Below are 19,919 nucleotides of genomic sequence, written 5' to 3' on the forward strand. Positions count from 1 at the left end.
ACATAATTGTCCGCTATGGGAATTTCCATGTCAATGGAAAAATATATCAATATCTTTTGCACAATACACATAAAAATAATCAAATACCAACAAATCTTTTGGAATTTGATGCAAGGATCAAAATTACAACATTTTGTGGCATTTTTTAACAAAAACTAATATTTTGCAATTCATAATATGTGGCAAAAAAGCTCACGTTATGGCCTGAATTTTGTTCTCAAGGTTTAACACATGTAATTCTTCTCATTTGCTTTAGTTGTAATGAATGTTGCACATCTTCAGCTCATATCTCCCATATAGGATACTCAGTTTTGGCTGTGTGTGAAGGTGTAAGAGGGATCTAAGTAAGGAGCACCATGTATTAGGACATAATTCAGCTTGTGTCAAGTTTATTTTAATCCCTCTCTGAAGAACCCCAATAAATCTGACCACTACTCATGTTTAAGTACCAAGTAGAGCCAGCCAAGGATGATGAAAACAAAGAGACCTAGAGCAGCTATAGTAACTCATTGACATTATGCCAAATATTCTGAGCCAAATTCATCCCTCGTGTAAGTATTTTGACTACAGTGGAGTTACACTAGAGAAGAATTTGTTCAGCATCCTCTGATTACAGGGAATTTCAGTTCTAAACCAGGGGATAAAATCACTGACCCAAGTATAATGAAGAGACATGGAATGGCAGAGATCAAATAAATGAAGATGGAAACTCATTGACTTGTACTATCCTGAAAGTCAATCCGCCCTTGTAAAACTTTATTCAAACATTGCAGTAGATGAAAATACATTTTTGGAGCTCTCAAAATCATCTGTACCAGAAGAAGATAAAGTGTACATTCAGTGAGGCTGCAAACAATATTATTGAGATTAAATTGCAGCCGACGAAGAAAACATGTTTTTCAGGGACAGTGCTGCAGGATCTACAAAACAGCTATTACAGGCTTCAGAGGAAGAAGACAATACAATGGCACAAAGGAAAATCGCTGGACCAGCTTCCTCCATGGGGCAATGTACTGAGTTGTGAAGACATAGGCAGTCTGATCAGAATGTTTTCCCAGAAACTACTGTATTTAGGGATGGTTTTATATAGAAAATTCTCTTCAGTTTGCTTCTTCCTTCCTTCCTTCCTTCCTTCCTTCCCTCCTTCCCTCCTTCCTTCCTTCCTCCCTTCCTTCCTTCCTTCCTTCCTTCCTTCCTTCCTTCCTTCCTTCCTTCCTTCCTTCCTTCCTTCCTTCCTTCCTTCCTTCCTTCCTTCCTTCCTTCCTTCCTTCCTTCCTTCCTTCCTTCCTTCCTTCCTTCCTTCCTTCCTTCCTTCCTTCCTTCCTTCCTTCCTTCCTTCCCTCCTTCTTTTAACTTTGCTGTGTGTTGCAAAACCACTGAAAACCACCAAGTCAGAAGTTCTAATGTTCCTCCTTTTGTGGGTGGAATCAGTCTTGCTGTGTAAAATACACTGAGAAGCAGTACAACTTGACAAGAAGCATGAAGCACTTGATACAAAAAATGAGAGATAACTCTTCCTGCTAAGAATAATTGAAGGGAATAGGCTTTCTTCCTGACACATTACATTTCAGAATCTAAAACTGCTTTTAGCTAACCACACTTTAACTATCTTCCATCTCTGATCACCAGCATTCTCTTTACTGTCCTATATGTATGCAATAGGTAATAGCTAAATTGTTGCATATGAAGCTGGCTATAGTCTCATGGCCCAAGGAAAAAAAAATCTCTTTTTCTTTTATGGACATCCTTCAGTTGCAGGAATTATGTAGCTTCCTAAGTATAATCGCAGATTAACTTTCCTTTTTTATTATTAAAAATATTATCAGATTTATTTGTGCTTTTTCTCCTCAAGATTTATTTGAAAGAATATTATGAGTACTTCCATGACATAGTAAATTTTCTACTTCAACATGATGTATATAACCACAGCAACATCTGTCCTCAGTGGTGCATCAGCATGCCTTACTTCTTTTTTTTAATGTTCCCTTGGACAGAACATGTAATAAAACTGCAAGGAGATATAGCAATTTTAGAATGAATATATTACAGACAAAATAAAAACTTCTTCACGATCTGATCCTTTTAAATACTTCATTATTCAATGTTAGATCTTTTACAATGTAAGATCCAGCTGCAGGTATCAAAACAGTCTAGATTTGGGGCACATTTGCATTAAAGTAAATATAATTCTTGAAAATCTTGGTATAATTAATATTAGTTAAGTAGCTTTAATTTCCTCTGAATACTACTTGTTCCACGTTCTAACTGCTTTTAATACAAAAAGTTCAGCTTTTTTACTTGATATTTTTTATTTTATTACAGATACAACATCTTCAATGGTTTGCTGAAATGCCAGCCAAGTTTTCTCTCTTAACTTCTTCTGTTGCCTCTGACTTTATGCAGTTCTATTTCCACTTCCATTTGCTAGACCCTAATTATTTTATTGTGAGTAAGATATCAGTAGAGACAAAAAGGTAAATAACTGTTCTTGTTCAAGAATTAACTGTTTGCTCCCAAAGGCTAGCTTGAAGAAAAAACTTTCTAAGATTTTAAGGATTATTCTGATGACCATTGAGCATCATTAAAACTACTGTTTTAGGCACATATTGAATGGGTTTACATTGTGCTAGGAATTATTAATAATGATACTTGGCAGCAGCAGTATATCAATAAAATGAAGTCAAGCACAGCTATTGTAACTAATAATACAGTGTATACTCCTGTATAAACTAAGTTTCTCAGGAACAATGATGTGAATACCATTGCACAACATTATTGTTTTATCATGGGTACAAATCATTCACTCAGACACTTTGAGAATTGTACTATTTTGCCTGGAAGACTGACTTTGGACAGTGACTAGAGTACAAAACACTCTTCAGCTAGAGATTGTCAAGAAGCCCTCCTATCCAGAAAATTCTGAGAGGCAGAGTCAGCAAATTCATCATATTGACCAGGTAGACCTGAAGTCATTTTGTTGTCTAGCAAGAGAACATATTTTTGGAGACCAGCATGCAAGAGAAAAATGCTGATTTAAAATTGTTTACCATGTCATATTAATTTTTAACCTGTTTATGTTTCCTTTTAAAATTCAAGAGTGTGGTAACTGAAAGCCTCACAATAAAATGCCTTTCTTGCTCCTGTTTACTTTATGCATTTTATATGATTTTGTAGAACTGGTTTCAATGTTCCTTCTGTTTAGTGAACTCTCAGTTCTTCTTATTAATCTCAAGTGTCTTTAGCATATCCATAGAGAAAAAGTGAAAACACAGGAGTATAGAAAAGGATTATGTGATTTTGAAATAAGCAAACTCATGAGGAGGATTTGAAACTCAATTTTAAAAAGACAACCTAAAAATGTAGTTTCCAATATTTGTTTATTCTTCAAAATGTGTGCATAACTTGAACATACAAAGAATCTCGATCCTTACCTCAAAGATACAGAAAGAGATTAAACAGCATTCAGTCTGAACCTAAAACATGAATTTCTTTCCTCATTTTAGTGCTACTCATGTATATTAAAGTTTTTGAATCAATGGTTTCAGGATCTGTCAAACATTTTATGACTGCTATCCCACAGGAAACATTTTTCTTTTTCCGTATCTATGTAGGGAGTGAAGGGAGTAATAAGAATCATTTGCCTGTGTCAAGTAGCAGAAAGATTCACAGACTTTTTTTTTTTATACTGCAGAATCATATAAAGACCTGAAAAATGCATAAGCCTGCTCAGAGATGACTTGTTGCATGACAAGGATAGTTACAGCAAATGCAACTGAGTCAAATTTCAACTGATGACTTAAAACTGTTGAAACTGAATTAAATGTTCAGTTAAGCTGTCTCTGTCAGGACTTGTTCTTTAAAGTTGAGATGGAATTAAAGACAAGGCTATCCAAACAGATCTTGCCAGTAATCTCAGAAAATATTATATAGATGGAGACACAAACATAAAAGCAGACACAAACAGAAATTGGAAATTCCTGCTAGGGATGGGATATAACCCAAGGTGGTGATGGGGAGTTGGCTATACCTTGCCTTTCCTAGAGGTTTTTACCAAATGAAGAGCACACTGATATTTCTGAGAAGACACCATGAAGTCCTAAGGCTTGGACAACAGGCCCAAGCCAGAGCTGACCTATAGATGAATCCTGTATATTTTATAACTGATAACCATTGTGCTAGTAGATATTGTATTAAGTTATAACAACCTATTTATGCTGGTGTAAAAAGTGCTAAAGCATTGAAATACTGCAGCCTGAACAACAGGCCCCAAGCTGAAGCTGCTAACTTAGCATGTAGTCATTAGTAAAATATGTAAACTCGCTAGTGAAAGACAAAATATAATCAGTAGTGAGGAGAGAATGTATCCGAGTTTCATTTCGCAGCCTTGTTCAAGGCTGAGAACCCAAGTATTTGGCCTTGTTAGAAACTCCCTTGGTTCCCCCCCTGAGCCCTGGCCAGCCTTCGGGTGGAATCCACAGGAGAATGAAACCAGAAACTTTCCGCTCAAAACAAAAGTGCCAGCTATTCTGGCTTGTCGATCTCTGGTATATAAGGCTGGGCCCATTTGCAGTGACTTTGGAAGCCTCACCTATGGGTGGACGCACTGTGTAGGATTTCCCACTTGCCAGGACTGGCTCTCCAAATCCTCACTGTAACCAGGGCTGCCCAGCGTCTGCAGATCTGGATGATGATGATAATATATGCAAGGTGTGATGTATTTCTCTTAATTACTATTCTCTCTCTCGTGTAGTAATGATTTGATGCATTACCCTGTATTTTCCTGTTTGTTGCTTTAAGTGCACTATTCTGCTTTTTCTTACTGCATGTTTTCTGTATTATGCTGTTACATTACTTGGTTATCACCAGTAAAGTACGCCTACTCTTTTCACTCTGGTGTCCGAGTTTAATTGGTATCCTTAATCAGCAAAACACACCATGAGACCACTCCTGTGTAAACTGCTGGGGAGAAGTGGTGGATTGTTGCCCACCTGAGCCATGAGCGCTCCCTTCCAGCTTACCCCTTGCTTGGAAGTAATGGCCTGTGCAGAGCTCCCAGGACAAAAGAGTGAGACCACGTTTTGCCGCTCAGATATCTCACTGGCAAATTTTAGGGTGTGACTATAGCATAGACTTCACTCTGAATGTGGTTCATCTACTCTTCTAAAATTAACTGGCTGCCAGAAAGTCACAGAAAACAGAAAGATGTCAGAAACAATGTATCTTCAAATTCTGTTATTATTAAAGAGTGATAAAATATGTTATATTACACAAAGAGCTTCAGGTTTGAGCTCTAAGACCCATTGCACTGTTCTCAGTGAAACACTGCAGGAGTAAATGATTTCCTGGCAGACATTTTTGTCTGTCTGGGAAAGATGCTACACTGCATGAAGCAGACTGGTCACTGTAGCAGAGTAACCAGCTCCCACACCACAACTCCTTCTTGGACTGAATCATTAGCTGTGAGCAGCTATTCCAATTAAAGTCTGCCAATGTGTAATCCTTGGTGGAACAAGACCATCCTAGCAGTAAGCTTTAACAGAGACATTTTGAAGATCCCAGAAACCATTTACTCAGAAGAGAGGCAATTTAATTAGTAATTTAAAAGATGCTTGAGAAAGACTTTTTATGAATCAAATTCTGTATGCTGGACATCCAGAGAAGTGAAATTTAATTTCTGTCTCCTTTGGAGAAAAGCACCTTAAGTTCAAAGATGATCTAACTGTAGCAAACTTGAGCAGTATTAGCTATCAGTTTATCCAGGTACAGAGGTGACTTTTCAAGATTCTGAAGTTAACTAATGAATTTGCTACAAGTATAAACAAGGTGTTTCATGTAGCATAAATTGTTCCATGTTAATTAGAATTTACTAGTAGTCAAGAACTGGTCAGCTCATATTTCCTGGTGGAAACTGTTCTGTGGTTCATTAGGAGAAAGGTGATTTTTTTCAACAAGCCGGTAAAACCTGCAGGGGGGAAAAAAAAATATTTGGAAATATCTTTAAAGCACTATCTTTACTAAAAGTCATAGGTCTAGGCAAAGCTGGGAGGAGTGTGAATCCACTAATTTGAGGGGGACCACATCATTCATCCTTGAATATTGGACATCATTTTTATTGATCTCCTATTGGTTTCAGCTGAACTGTAGGTCTAGGATAAATCCTGTACTTCTAAAGGAAATGATCTGTGGAATGTCTGACCATGAGAAACTTCTTAAAACTGCCTTGGTGCTAAAGGACTGGCAGATATCTAGTGCTATGACTTTTTTTTTTTTTTATTTGTTTTATGAAGGAGATGGGAACTGCAGCTCAGTATATCAATATCCATTGGAGAAAAGTGATGGAATATTCTAAAGAGGAATTGGTTGACAGATGGATAAGAATATTATAATGACACTGATGATTTGTGTATATATATATATGGTGTAATGTTACAAAAAATACAGAGTTTGCTGGTAAAGTGACCTACAATGAGGACAAGGAAATCTGGCTCATATATTCTGCCTAGGTTTAGGCCAAAAACCAGTCAGTCAATACTCTCATAAAAGGACCTTTCAGAGTCCCAGAAGGGACAGGAAAGAAGGGGGAAATGGAAATGGAAATAGGAAATGGAAATGGAAATGGAAATGGAAATGGAAATGGAAATGGAAGTGAAGTGGGGAATGAAACAGAAGTTATCATCATGCCACTGTACAGATCCATGATATTTCTGAGTATTGAACAGTGGGTAAGAAAGAGAGAAAGGATATAGTAGAAAAGCTACAAAGAAAGGTGATAAAGATGATCAAGGACATAAAATGGTTTCTTACAAGGACTAGACAAGTAGTAAAGCACAATGAGGAAGCTAACTATCAACTGGCAGATACAACAAAGCGTGGAAGCTCTCCTGAGAACTCTGGCTAGTCTCAGATCTCTTACTTCTTTTTCTAATCAAGGGAGTGTATTTCCATTAGATTATTTTATAAAGACAACAGCATTTAAGACATGTATTTTGATTCCCACAATGAGACCTCAACCAACGAATAAAAACATTTTCTGTCTCTACTACTGATTTGGGAACTTTGTCAACGCATTTGGATTAGCACTCATTAGTTCATTGTCTGAATCCTTGTAATCTAATAACTGTAACTGAAAAAATATTTTAAAATGAGTAATTTGTTTTAGATTTTGGTTTTACTCTACTTACAGAAGGCTCTCAGGCTATGGTGGTTTTGTAGATTTATTTGTTATCAAAAATTGTTTGATTATCTTGCTGTAATTGTTTAAAAAGAGAAAAAAATACATTTAAAATCTCTGCTGCATTGGATAGCGGGCTCAAGTTGTGTCTTTCTCTAGATGAGTGTAACTCTTATAATGAGGTTTCCAAAGCAAGCTCCGTTGGATAATTTCCAAAACTATAGCACACATGGATGGATTCACATGAGCACACAAAAGTACTTACATGAAAGCCTGCAGAAATCAAACCCAGCCAAAAGTGTAAATAAAGTGAAAGTCATAATGTCTGACATGGAAAGAGGAGAGTACAGCATGGGAGTTTTTGCAGAGGATCAACATTTAGTTGCCTGTATGAGATGTTTCTCAAAGTCTCTGCAAACCTGGAGATCGTGTCAGGTTGCATAAATCAGCTCCAGAAAACCCTGAGTGGTGTGAAAATCTTTAGTTTTAGTGAGTGAATTGTGTCAGTTTTGTTCTGACACTTGCTAATGACTATAAAGAGGATTTTGGCTTTTTTTTTTCTTTCAAGCACTTTCTGCCCCTTTCCCTATGCCCCATCCTTTTTTCCCCACTTTAGCATTTCATGTGGCAAATCACCCACTCTGTCATTGGCCTCTTTAAAGCTCTACAGAGGGAAAAATTCCTTTCATAAGTAGTTGTGCAGGTAGGAGACGTTTAATTCTACCTAACATACTCCTCCAAAACTTAGCCTCATCAAATTGTTTTCCACCTCACTGGTGGAAAGTCTCTGGGGTTGACCATAAAGGAAACTGCTCTTCTGCAAGTAAGAGGTACTAACAGCATCTAACATTCATAAATGAATCCAGACTACCTTCACCAGCTTCTCCTTCTGAGCTTGGAGATGGTGAGCATTTTTAACACAGTGAAAAAAATCAGAGGTTAAAAATACTACATTCTTGAAGTTTAAGCCTTTTAATCCAGTCAAAAACAGTGGGATGAAAGGCAGAGAAGTAGAGAGCCTGGGACAGTTAAATAAAGGGTACCCATAAGAAAAGTTATTTCATAAGGCCAGTCCCCTGTCATGTGTCAAGGCTGCAGCACTTAGAAGAAGATACAATATGATGCATCATACACTGATGTTACTAAACACTAAAAAAACCCAGAAATAAAACACAGTAACAGCCACAGACTTATCAGTTGATAACAACTGTCATTGACTCCTGATATTTTTCTGACTGATGCGAGAGACACTTTTTTCCAGGTAATTTCTTCACTGTCTGGTTGATCTTGTGCTACAGCATGTTGCCTACAGCCTGCATTTACTAATGCATTTCAGCATTGGTGACTGGATGGACACGGGTAATGATTGTCAGCACAGATGCACCATCATTTACAAGGTCAAGAGACTGAAGAAAGTCTGTGTTTTGCTGTCTAAGGCTTGAATGGCTTTTTACAACTGCCCCCTGGTGAAGTTGTGCCATGGAACTTTAGGGTGGATGACAGAGTTGTCATGTGGAAGCATAACATTTTCTGATCTGTGGCAGTCAGAAAATATTAATTTGAATAATGGAATGTGGTCAATATTGTAACTGTTGAGACTACTGACTGAACTCAATTTTTCTTTCCTAAATTCCACTTGTTTTTACTCTATTGACAATATATAGCAGGCCAGTACCAGAACAGAATCACAGATGAAGCTTTCTTCTGAGTGGCATAGGATACATTTGAAGCATGCATCTTTTGACATGCAGTAGACTTCACAGGTAACTGAAGTTTTCCAACATTCAGCATAGGAATAAAGTCATTGATCACAGTCCAAGGTTTGAATGTTGCATGCATAGGTTTATTCCTCTTTATGTATTTTATAGGTCAATTAACACATCTTTCCTCCTCCTTTTAATTTGGATCCATTCCAAAGAGTTCTTGGAGGGTACTATGTTCTTTGAACCTGCAACCTGAAATACTTTTCTTATGTCTTCATGTGTGTTGATAGTCTCTCAAATAAATGCTGCTATTACAGCCAGGCATATTTTCTGGCATATCATTTATATTTTAAAGAAATGAGTTTTGAGGCTGACCAGGCGTATTCTTGAAAATACAGCAAATAGTTGTAGGAAAGACAGAAAAAGAGAGGAAAGGGAGAGAAATAGAATGAAAAAGAATACAGAAGAAAGACTAAAATAAAACAAGTTAAAAATGAAGGGGAATGGGGGAAGGGAAAAAGGGAGCATATTTTTTTATATTTTGAAATGGAAATGTTCTAAATTTTTATTTTTTAAAAACTGGGCTTGCTTTCAATGCTCTAAAATACATTTTCTAGGTTTTAGAAAGTAAACACTCTTCCAACTAAAAATATTTGACTTTGAGTCAAATCAATTTCTTGGTGGATCACAGAAAAAGTTCTTTTATTTCATTTAGTTAAGGAAAATATAACTTGAGGAGTAAAAAAAAATAATTTTTCAGGCAGAGCAAAGAAGAGAAGACTCAGTTATTTTCACTTGTTTTGCTGATGGCCTTTTAGGAACACTCCTTTTCTGTATTCATTCTTATATATCTATGTTGTAGACAGCATGTTTACAAAGCAGTCTGAATTTTTTCTTCCTTCCAATTAACCCCTGTGCCATAGATGTTTCGAGTAATCTTTTTTCACATTCTTATTTAATCTTCATCTCAATCCCCACTGATTTGCTCTTTGCCCTTTGCCATTACAGTGCTTTCTGCAGCATGTCTCCTTTTGGTGAATACGAATCTGCAAAAACAAATTCCCTCACTTTTCCAGGCAGTTTTTTGCAATAGCCTCTCTGCCTTCTCTTTCATCGTCTCTTGGGATGCGGGGTCTTTCCCTCCCAAAGTCCAGGGGGCTGAGATGGCCAGACAGTTTCTTTTGTCTAGCAACATGGATCTTTTCTATAGCCCTCATACTTTCCCACAGGGCAACTCTCTTGGAGGTGTCTGTTAGTTTAGATCTGCCACTGGATGGGTGTCTTCCTCCTGCCTCTCAACAGTGAGCAGTGGGGATTCTGCTCTTGTCACAGGGAGACCCTTTAAGATGTGGGGCAGCAGTGTGATGAGAGGCTTCACAAGAGCTTCATTATACATGCACAAATTGGTGCCACGTACTTCCTGAGGATAATAAAGACGTGGCAATGAAATGATGGAACTTTCTACAGGCTTTCCAAGGAGACAGGATGAGCTGAGGACAAGTGCCATCATGTCAGTGCAAGAACATCAGGGTTCTCTTCATAAAATTTTATAGCAATATGTAGCTGTGAGTTCCAACAACTAATCTGAATATACACAATATTGTGTGAAACATACCCTACTGAGATTTCTGCAGTGATCTGCTGCTATTACTTTTTCCAAGCACAACAGCATCAAGAGATCAAGTCTCAAATTCTCCAGATTATACCATGTACTCAATCTTGGGCAAAATCAAAGAAGTTTAACTAACTTAACGATGTTTGGTTATTAGCAAGGCTAGCACATGAGGAAAACTACATTAAGAAGGAATGATGCAAGGAGGGTCTGGGCATTGCAGTGGGAGCAATGCTTGACTTGTGCAGCAGTGCCACATGTGTGTCACAGATGTCAGGATGAAGCTACATGGGGGCAGCTACTATACAAACATGAAGCAACACAGGATGGGCAAACATACTCTGTTTACAACGGCAAAGCAAAGAGTCATCTTATGAAAACAAAAAAAAAATATTCATCTTATAAATGGAATTAATAACCCTGGAAAAATGCTGAGGTAAAGCACTGATATAGTTAATAATTCCTACAGTTCTTACAGTGCATAATAGCACCACCAACCTCAGTTACTGATTAAAAAAATGTCATAGAAAATATTTTTCTGATCAAAAGTCTGGCAAATTGTATCTGACAACACTGGCTATTTCACTTCTATTTTTATTCTTAATGTCTCCCTGTTCTTTCAGTTATGCAAGGAACAACATTGGTACTCTCTGCTCTGCAGAACATTGGGCTTTTAAAAGTGTACCCCATGCACCATTTTAATTTCTGATACTGAGTTTAGTGTTGCGGTTGTGCTTTACAGGAGCCGAAAAGAAAAAACAAGTTCAGTGCTGATAAAGAACCACATTATGTAGTGAAAGTTACTAAAATTTTTACATTAACAAACCCTAACAGAATCCTTTGCTTCCTTTTTTTTTTTTTTTTTCCTTTGGGAATGCGTAATTTAACGGGAATCACGTCTATCTTACCAATTCCAGTATCTCATCTCACTATGTACATTTAGATTACCAGTGAGATGAAAGCCGGACGGATGAAAAAAGGGAAGGGAACGGAGGAGCTGGGAGTAGGAAAATCAAGGCTTAAGTCCAGTCTGAACTATTTGTGAATTATTCACTGACATTTCAACATAAAACTCTTACTGACTTAAGGACAAGTATCAGCATTTCTTTAGCTGGTGCAGTGCTTTTGATTTTATATCTCTTCGACTACCTCACAGTGCTATGATATGTCTGTAATAAAAGTAAAATCTTTGATATCCTTATCCACCTGCAAGAGCAGTATATTTTCCTAGTGCCTTCACAGGTCTCAAAAATAATCTTTTTCCCGCTCGTTAAAGCAGTGCTAATAAAGAATGGGTACTGTTTAGCAATGTCTCCTGCTGGTTACCATGCACAAGTGATATTATTTCTCTGCAAGATGTCTGCCATACTCACAAGAACATTACTTATGTGTAAAATGGCTGACAAAGGCTGTAGGCTCAGAAGTGGCATTTGCTGCCTTGGAGCATGTTTTGCAGAATATGCATGCTGAGAAATGTTTCCTACATTTCCAACTTCCATAATTCTGGGCTGAGCAGGAGGTTTATCTCTTCTTAAAATGAGAAATGTGTCACTGACTGAGACATTTGCCTTTGTTCCTTTAAACATTGAATTAAGGTCATGATCTTAAAAAGGTATTAATAAAGTAGCTACATAATAGAGATGAGAGCTTAAATAATGCAGTGACTTTATAGCTGGAAATCAGTTTTGCACTCAGCACGAGCAGCCACAGATTCAATAGGGAAAAAAAGGTATGAAAGTTAAAGGAAATCTTCAGAGCATGTAACTTCAATTGTAATATTAAAGGGAGACAGAACAGCCAACACTACAGAGAGTGAGAGCTTAGCTCTTCCTTCTTTGTCTCTATCCTCTGCTTGCTTCTGGTGTTAAATAGTCCTCAGTCTGGTGGATGTAATATATTGGAGTAAAAAAGGTCAGTTTAGCTTTAAACCCTACAGCAGATATCATATGAAATGATCTGGTGGGAGTGTGCCACTGTGCACACAGATGCGAAAAGAGATCCAGACCATTATTTAGCTCATGGTAAAAAGTGTAGCTGCTTACATAAGAAGCAAATCTTTAGAACCACAGAAAAAAACCCTGAAATAAGTGCGCTGGTGTTCAGACATCTGAGGGAATGGCATATAAAACGAAACATGAACAGGAATTTTAAAAGAACAGTATTAATTAATTGGTTAAGAGACATTTTCTAGTCTCATACCATCAAACAGACTTCATTGTGTGCTTGTGCTTCAAATTACCTAAGAGACTTATCTCCTGAAGACAGACCTAATCGGAACAAATGGCAAAAGCTCTTGGGGTTTCAAAAGCCGATATGCAAAGATGGCTGGTACTCAAATGTTAGCCACTACCGAGTGTATGCACAAGGCTTTCAAAATACAAATTAACCCACTTACTACATTTTAGATAATCAAAGTAGCATGTTTTGTCTTTTATAAAATTTCCCATACTTACTTAAGCCCTGCCTTAAAATCTACCAACGGATTAAAAATTAGTCACTCCGCGTGCCACTAACGTTTCTGAGAACTACACTTTCCTCTCACCTTTGATCCCCATGACCATATGTAACTTAGTTATTACACTTTAGATAATTTCCAAGTTGGATGAAACTCTGAAATAATATATAACTCCCATAATTAGGATCAGAGATGCAGTAGTATCTGCTCTGGACAGATTTCTTAAATGAGACATGTCCAGTCTGCTGTGTGTCTCCACCACACTCTGAAGTTTGCTCTTCTACTTTTCGAGGAGAAGCAGACTAGAACTAAGTGTAAATGTAAACATTTAGTAAAGAATAAAAAAGGGTGTTTGTAATTAATTACCTAATAATGAACATTTTTCAATGTAGTGCTATTTGCCAGGCTTGGACCATAAAACTGAGGAGCCGCACCTCTTAAATGTACTAACAACATTAGAAAATCCTATGAAATAAAGAAGCCACTGCTCAGCATCCAAAATTTATAGACTTTTGCCACTAGTTTCGACTTCTTAGTACCATTGTTTTTGCAAGGACAGAAGTTGTAGTTTCAAGTCCCAGATTCTGAACTATGGTTCCTGTCCAAATAGGTGATATAGCATTCATCCCAACTTAGCGAGAGAGCAGTGGGGATGCATGAACTTCCACCTAGTGAGGCATCATAACCCACTGAGATGTGATGGGTTGGTGTTAGAGAGAAGACCAGCATGGGCAACCCTGTGGTGGGACCACACTACTACTACCACAGATCACCTGATCATGAAAAAGTAGATGATGCCTTCGTCAGATAACTGGAAGAAGCCTCATTTTGGCAGATCTTTGTCTTCGTGGGTGACCTGAACCACACTAATATCTGTGGGAAGGGAAATAGAGCACAGAACAAGCAATCCAGGAGGTGGTGGAGTTCAAGATCCTGAGGAGAAGGAAGAGGGCAAAACTTAGGACTTACCTTCATTGGGGAAGGATCATGTTAGGGATTATTTAAATAAACTGGACAGACACAAATTCAGGGAGTGTGACAGTATGAACCCACAAGTGAATTTTGAGGCAACTCTTGATGATCTTTGAAAGCTCCTGGTGATCAGGGAGGTTCCTAAGGACTGTGAGAAAGCAAACCTCATTCATGTCTCCAGGAAGGAAAAGCAGAAAGAGAAGAAGGAAACTGAACAGCTGGCATTAGCAGGTTGTGATCAGTGGCACAAAGTCTCCAGCTGGAGGACCAATGGCATATTCCAAGGGTCAATACTAGGACCCATACTGTTTACCCTCTTTGCTAGTGACCAGGATGCCAGGACAGACTGCACCCTCAACAAATTTGCAGATGACACAAAACAGGGAGGAGTGGCTGATAGGCTGGATAGGTGTGCTACCTTCCAGAGGCACCTGAACAGGCTGGAGAAATAGGTCAACAGGAACCTCTTGAAGTTTAATAATGGGAAATACCAAGCCCTGCACCTGGGAAGGAATGACCCTGGGTATCAGTACACGCTGAGGGCCAACTGGCTGGAAACCAGCTTGACAGAAAAGGACCTGAGGGTCCTTTTTTGCATGAGCCAGTAATGTGCCCTTACCTCAAAGAAAACTAATGGTATCCTGGACTGCATTAGGAGAACTGTTACCAATAGGTGAGGGGAGATGATCCTTCCCCTCTGCTCAGCCCTGGTGAGGCATATCTAGAGTGCTGAGTGCAGTTCTGGGCTCCCCAGTACAAGAGAGATATGGACATACTGGTATGAGTCCAGCAAAGGGCCACAAAGATGATAGGAGACTGAAGCATGTCTTACACAAAGAGAAGCAAGATACCTGAGACTGTTCAGGCTGGAGAAAAGAGGGGTGTTTTATCCATGTATATAAATACCTGAGGGCAGGGAGTGGTCCTTAGTGGAATGCTCTGGGTGACCCTACTTTGAGCAGGGAGTTGGACTGGATGATCTCCAGCCTCAGCAAATTGATGATTGTGTGGCTCTGTGAATATGGATTGCCAATTACCATGTTTATGTAAGATTTTAAAACAAAATTGCTCAGAACTTTTAAAAATATGTAAATAATCCCTTTGTTCTTTTAGATACGGTCTTTCTTAGCTGAAAAGTGACTCAGCACTTATTTACATCAAAGGGAGCACTTCTATTTATTTAAAAGGTGCAGGAACCAAATCCTTCAAGGACCTATAATAAAAACTTTTAAATTTTAAAAGATTACTTTATTTGCCTTAAAATTATTCAAATTACCAGTTGCTTATTATTTGCAATAACTTCAAGCATTTGAAGTAGCTTGAAAAGTTACTGTTTGCATACATTTATATTTGATTCTCTGATGATTTTTAAAAGCAGCTGATATTAATGGTCACAAGTAATCAGTGCAAAAACTATTTATGCAAAAGGATCCTGATATTAAGAAAACATAAAACCATACAGAATGTGACTGCTCTGAGTTTTGTTTTGCACAACCAAAAGCAAGGCTTGGTCAGTTCTTTTTGTCTGCAACATGAATGCGTTTGGCCTTACTTTTGATACTAAGCTTTCAAGGTACAGACTTATGTTATTGCAGAATCTTGTATCATTTCCACTTAGGAAACAAGCCATTTGGTCCTGTCCCTGTGCTTTGAAGAGGAAAGAGAGAAGCACTCTTCCTCTCTTTTCTGAAAAATCACTGTTCTCCCAAAAAAGATCCCGCTCAGGTTGTTTCTTCCAAGACTGTCTATGGACGAAATAGAATGAGAACCAGATGTCATCGTAGTATCTTCCTGAAATGTGCCTGAGAATGGCGGGAAGATCATCTCTGATTGCAGTAGGGCCAGTTCCTCTGGGCAGCTCCTGGAGAAGCACTGCCGTAAATCTGTGAAGTCCCAACACAGGTTGAAACTGAAGAGTTGTAGGGATGAAAGCATCTTGCAGTGCCTGTGCTAATGTCCTCATAGCTCCTGTCCATGCCTCCATCTTCCCTATTAAATGACATGGAAAAAACTATTTATGCTGCAGAAAGAAGCACTCTTACAGTCCTGCCATTAGAATTGCTAACCCAATCCTACAAAAGAAAATAGCATGACCATTGCGTTGGTATGTGCTCCTCCTTGGCCAAGATCAAGCACATTATTTTGGTACCCAGTAACTGCTTCACAGTCAAAAGATCAACTTCATAGCAAGTGAGAAGTTCCACCTGCTTCTGACAAGTCAAAACCTTGTGTACATTATGAGACTGTTGGGGTATAACTAAATCAAGTCCTGACTGCCCACAGAATTTTAAATTAATATTCTTTGACTTCTGTGATCCAATATAAATTTAAGATTATCTTAATAATAATTAGTAATTACTGACATTTCCTATTTGTACCTTAAGAGCTACAAATTGCATTTATCTTATCTGCACTAAGTGCAAGACATTTCTGTGTTTATTACTAGCTCCTGGCTTTTCAAATCCTTGGGAACTCATTGTTCAGTAGTGTGTTAAAATTATGGAAAAAAATGTCCTTCATTTCTGTCCTTATTTCTGTCCTTCAGGCAGATCCATTGTTATTGCATGTATTGTTTATAGACCATATTCATCATATTCATATCCTAGGATAAACAGGTTCATTGCTCAGTGAATTTCAGTTATGTATATATGAATTGTCCTGGACATCTATGTATATTGCTTTCTCATTTTCCTATCTATAGTTAAAATACCTTATTTTTCTTAAGACTTTTTTCATCTGCTTGTTTACAGAAAACTAACAGCTCATATGTTTGAGTAGGAAACAGGCGCATTATATACAGTCAGTTCATGCCAAAGAATCAGAGTTAAAATTTTCCCTTCTTTTTTTCCTCCTGTCCTCACTGATTTGTGTTTCTTCCCCATGTTCTGTGTAGAGTAAGTAGTGTCTTTCTATTACATGCATGAGCAGAACCAATCACACAAATCTCCTACTGGGGTATCATACCCTATCTCAGCTTTTTGAAAAACAGGTAATGAAACAGTACGCTTCAGGATTCTTCTCAAGAAGAGGGGAGGCAACAGGAGGTTCACGTAATACACAGTTTATTTCAGTGAATCTGTAAAAGGAAAAACAACGCTGAGACATTTTAATGCATAATTCACATGATTTAATCAATTACTGTGCACTGCAAGACTGGCCTCTCTTCCTTTCAGTTATTGACATTGTGTGTTACAGGCAGTGATAGTATGATAAGCAAAATGGACAGATGACCAACTACACCACAATGCAGAATAATTAGCAGACTTGCATAGGATTGCTTTTACCTCTTTTGCTGGGGGTCAGCAAGGATCAGCTGCAGTTTCACTGTAACAACTGTCTTCTAACCCAATATCTCTGAAGAGCAAAAATACAAATCTGAATTTCCAGACAAGCCAATGAACTGCTCCAAATTCCAGCCACACTGTCAAGCAGCCCTCTCCTGGTCTTGCAGGACATAAAAAGACATCATCTCACCAGACTTTGCCACTCAGCCACATACCTCCCAGAACTGTACGACACTGTAGACCCCAGTGCAGTGTTCAGAAACACACCATTCAAGTTTCTGTCCTCAAATTATCTGGTCAACAATCACTTTACAGCTTAGAGGACTGACATGGAAAGCCATGGAATACTGAGGTTTAAAGACACTGGTTTGATTGTTTTCATTCCTTTTCAGACCAGGATTACAAGAACATACAAGCAAAAAAAATGGTCACTTTTGAATGCATCAGGCAAACATAGCTGGTGGGTGGTGACCAATGTTAAAACAAAAATAGTGAAATCAAAAGGATTATGTGAGAAATTTAAGGTAAAAATGGCTGAATCTGAACATGGCAGATCTCTGCAATGTATTCTAGAAGCATCCAAAAGCAATACTAAAGCAGATTCTGTTCTGTATCTTATAAAAAATGCTAATCTATTATGATTTATCAATGAATTTTCATTAATCTGGGCTACCATATTGGGGTATACCATATACTTCCCGATCGTTCATGTACAGTCTTCACTATATTGATGGCTTTCCCAGCCAGGATTCTCATACCTTAGACTGATCTCTCTTGATGTACTTCTGCTGTATTCAAGGACCTGATTGATGCACATCCCACAGGGTCTGCTAGCCCTTGATCTTGGGAGAACAGCAGCAGGCAGAATCACCATTGAACATGGTTAATTCTCACAAATTAAGTACTCCTCTTGCAAGGCTTTTTCATCTCTACCTGAGTCCCTTTGCATCCCCAGCTTCTTCCCGGTCCCCTTGGCCAGACCCAAATAATAACATTGCGGGACTGGTTGGCTATGGCACAAAGACAAGGAAAATAGAAGGGGAAGACTTGATCTCTGCCAGACAGTACATATGGGCTGTAGCATAGGGGAAGGAATCTTACTCTGCTGCAGTGGGGGAGGGTTGGATGATCTGGGTAAAACTGTCTCAGAGATGGTCACCTCACAGTGGCTTCCAGATTGCTGCTGTGCCTAATGACAAAGCCAATGTTGAAAATCTCATAGAGGCTCCTGGCAGCCCAGACAGTTATCTAAACACATTTTTAAAAAGTCACAGTCTTTGAGGGCATGAAGTAATTGCTATAGAAATATTAGTGAGGGAATTACTAACTTTGAATTCACTGAAGGTTTTCAGTTGTATGCGTTAAGTGAGGCCTGGGGCCTTTCCAGTAAGGATAAAAGGGAATACTGAATGATTACTGACTGAGTCAGGGACCCTGTGGAAAAGCTTGTGTGCTGTTATGTAAGAAAGGATTGCAAGGTAATGTATATGCAAAAAGAGGGTGAATGCAAACTTTGGGGACAGACTTCATTGTGATGGTTCCTCATTTTCCAAATACTAGACTTCACAACCTTAGTGGTCTTCTAGTGTCAGTTGGAGAAGAGAAAGGACATTTATGTGCTCAAGACTATTGTCTGGAACTCTGAATGTGGTAGTAAGTTAAAAACTGCTAAGGTTGGGGTTTTTTTCCTTAGAAAAATGATTCAGTTAACTGTTGAGTGCATTTTATTAATTCAGGTTGGTGTTGTTCTTGCTGTTGTTGAGATGGGAAAACTCAAGCTATGAGAGTTTCATACTTACCTACTTCTGAAAGGCCAAGTACAGTTAGGAAAAAAATGTGTCTGTTTCAGATGCCAGGGTCAGGGAACCATTCCTTGTGCAGGAGGTGACTGAATCCTTAGTTTTATTTCTGCTCTAAAGAATGGGATTCTCAGTTGTGGGCAGCTTTACTTTCCCTACAGAGAAGGTATCTTTCCTCATAACACTGAATAATTTTTCTGATAATTTTGAGTTAGATTAATTCATTAAACTTGAGATTAAGTCTAAAATGGGTCCGTATTTTATACTATTTTGTCTCATGTTTTTTCTAAGGCAACAACTTTCAACCTGCAGTTGAAACTCATTTAGGGTCCTGTTTACAGCACATACCTGTAGATATCAGGTTTAAATTAAGGTAAATAACTAATTATGGCTTCTAATTATTATTGCAGAATAGGTTGATTGTTCGTGAAAGTTCGGAGTGAAGCTTGTACTGATACGATAACATAATCAAATAAATAGAGTTGAAGGCAGTATACTGTTTGTGGTCTCCAGAAAAGGTACATGGATATTTAAAGAAATAATACTTTCTCTCTTTTTTTTTTTTTTAAACTCATAGTAACAGGATAGATCAGACCTCATATCTGAAGTGCCTAAACGTGTTATCAACTTATATAGGCTTAATTTAAGCACAACTTTAAGTCTGCTTCTGGAATAATTTAGAAATGTTATTTTCCCAAAGTTTGCTGAAATGTTGATGAGCATGAGTGCTCACATAAATGCTTTGTTAAAATGTTGCTTCATAGGAGGTCTCACTGCTGAACACTGACTCATTCATGAACACCTTTTATAAGTAAAAGTTGAAGTGAACATATGTTGTGAAGATAATGCAAATGGGCTAGGAATTCAACAATAACCCCTCACTACAAGAAAGACATTGAGGTGCTGGACCATGTCCAGAGAAG

The sequence above is a fragment of the Strix uralensis genome, chromosome Z (assembly GCF_047716275.1).
Source record: "Strix uralensis isolate ZFMK-TIS-50842 chromosome Z, bStrUra1, whole genome shotgun sequence".
Lineage (NCBI taxonomy): Eukaryota > Metazoa > Chordata > Aves > Strigiformes > Strigidae > Strix > Strix uralensis.